The sequence below is a fragment of the Lathyrus oleraceus genome, chromosome 3 (assembly GCF_024323335.1).
Source record: "Lathyrus oleraceus cultivar Zhongwan6 chromosome 3, CAAS_Psat_ZW6_1.0, whole genome shotgun sequence".
NCBI lineage: Eukaryota > Viridiplantae > Streptophyta > Magnoliopsida > Fabales > Fabaceae > Lathyrus > Lathyrus oleraceus.
The window spans coordinates 384,475,908-384,478,767 of record NC_066581.1 but is presented as its reverse complement, the minus strand read 5'-3'; positions in this window follow the sequence as shown (position 1 = coordinate 384,478,767).

The window sequence follows — 2,860 nt, the reverse complement described above, 5'->3', positions numbered from 1 at the left end:
TCACTTCAAGATACCTTATTTAAACTTTAACTTTATTATTCAAGCATTTACTATCTCTTTATTAAAATGAGTGATAATCCTATTATCATATAGAGTGATTCGATGTAGAACTCCTTCTTCTTCTCTGAAAAGGGGAATGGGATCTAAATCACATTCCTTTTATTTTGTCAATGGACTTTTTGAATCGGGGTTCATCTCTCTGATCGATGATTCTAAAATGGAATGAGTGTCTAGGGACTCCTTTTTTGAAAGAGCTTATTCCATTTATTCTTTAGAGGTTCCGCTTTCAGGAAAGTCGGTAGGGGTGAAAGTATTATCCAGAAATTGATGCCTCCCCTATATTGACTAAGGGAGAAATAAAAGTTGCCCAACAAAGGAGAGAATGTGTCGGTGGCTTTGTCCAGCTATATCAGGGAATGAATGGTCGCGAGCCTATCGATGCTGAAATCACAAGTTATTTGGAGAACTATGGAATATCCAATGTTGTATCTTGGATCAAACCTGGTGATCACTTTAAAGATGATGAACTATCTCGCAAGGGGCTTCAGCTATTTGAGCCATGTAATGCTAATAAATACCATTGGGTGGTTGCTGAAGAGATAGGAACTCCTTCCAGTTTGAACACTGTTACAACTATAGCCAATGCCGAAATTATGGTTGACAACCCGTTAGATCGGTTGGTACTCTCAGTAGACCCGACGAAGAGGATATGCAACTCTTTTGAGAGATGCTCAATTCCTTTTTATGAATGACTCATTTCCATTTTAGGTGTACGTTTTCCCTTTTCTGATTCCGAGGTGGCTGTGATGAATCGTCAGAAAGTTGCCCCCTTGCAACTTCATCATATAGCTTGGGCTTACATGAGGATGTTTTAACTCTGTGTCAAGCATAAATCTTGTAAACCTTCTATTGAGCTCTTTTTTAAAACTCTTTTACACGACCTTCACTTCTCGAGTTAATGCCCAGGATCGGGGATTGATCTCCCTTCGTCCCAATGTCCCTTGGTTTGACCTATTTACAGTGATTTGGGTAATTTCCTTGAACATTTCATGCTGGTGAAACATATTAATCCTGAGGCTCACTTGCATTTTGTTCTTCCTTGGACCCCATTGGATTAAATCATTCTTGCAATGCTGGTTTTTTCAAGTATTGGTATCAAGTTCACTTTCGCTAGCCCCTTTCTCCTTACCATACTGAGATAAGTCCTCTATCTCTCGAGGAGGTAAAAAAATAAGGAGGATATGTATGCTTTGTATCAAGGGCTCGACTATGAAGAAGGATTTGGTCCTGGCGAAGCGCCTCTTTTCTCAGTGAAAGAATAAACTGATTGATACTTGCGCGCTTATGAATGCACCCAACCATGTAGAGAGACAATAACTCTTTGTTGAGGATGGGAACCCGAGGCACCTCATGCTTTTTTTAATAACAAGTGTAACTTGTATCTTGCATTGAGTCAGTTGTAGAAACTTCTCATGCTTGCCAAAGACCAAGGTCTTAAAACCGACTCATCAGGTCAAGTGGTGGAGACATCTGTTATTGTGGCTACTCTTGTTTCGGTGGTTCAGACGTCAGTTATGATTTCTCCCTGATATAAGCTATGACTACTATCCCTAGTACAACTCAATAGATGGACTAGCTGACTACTACACCAGCCAAACTTTATGTTCGTGTGCCTTCACCCTCCCTTTATCTTGTCAAGAGGAATCCGGGCGATTGTCCTTCCACTCCTGTTGAAAGAGGTTCTTCTAAACAAGCTCATTTTTCAGCGGATGTTGAGTCAGAGGCTCTCACACCTTTCTTCTGACTCCTTTCCGTTCTTCCTTCTTGGGTACCCAACACACCTAAGGAATTTGTTGCTGTTGTGGCCACTAAGCACCTAGATTTTATCTGAAACTTGTCTGTAGCTGACATACATGGTCTTTTTGCGGATGCTTCTCACACCCTGTTCAGGATCAGATCTCTAGTTTTTATGGTAGCCTCCGGCCAGGATGTTATGTTAGGTTTTGGAGACCTTTCCAATGAGAGCGATGAAATGAAAGAGAAGTGTGAAGCCCTTCAGTAGGAGAATCCAATACTGAGAAGGAATTGGTTGAATTACATAAAAAGGCCAAGCTTGCTGATTCTTTGCAAGAGAAGGTGAATCAATACGGTTCTCCATTGGTTTTGGATGCTCAGATAGAGAAGTTGAAAGCTTCTCTTGTTGATGAAGAGAAACATGGAAGAAAGCTTTTGAATTTGCAGCGCGAGTGTGTCCTGATTTCTAAGTGGATCGAAAAGTTATACAACAGAAGAAAGATGATTAGGTCAACATTCTGAAAGGCCTCGAGGAAGATCTGATTGTTATTCAGAGAAAATCCCAGGAGTCCCTTCAGCGGGTTATGGAATCCACGTATCGAGACTGCGATTAGATGTTAGAGAAGGCACGAGGATTTTGTCTTGGCATGTTTGTCACTGCCAACAAACTAGATCCCTTCCAAGCCATTCTTGGAGAAGACGTCGGAGATGGCGCTGACGTTTGAGGACCTTTTTGCTCCCCTTTATTTTTTATTCTTCCTTTGTTCCTCTAAGATTTTTCCGATCTTTTACGCCTCGTCTTGTAAACAATATTTATTTGTATCATTACCTTTTTCATGCTTGTGTTGTTGGTTTCACATTATACTATTTTTAATCATAATTTTCAGCTGACTGCGAGACGAGGAGTGTCAGGGTTCGATTTGATCCATGCAATTTATAGAATTTATTTGTTACTCGAGTGATAAATACTTGCTTAAAATATAAATAAACTTAAGTTCTTCGTGAGGCCATGTCTGGCTTCTTTATTCACGAGTATGTCGCATTAAGACATACACATTTTATTGAT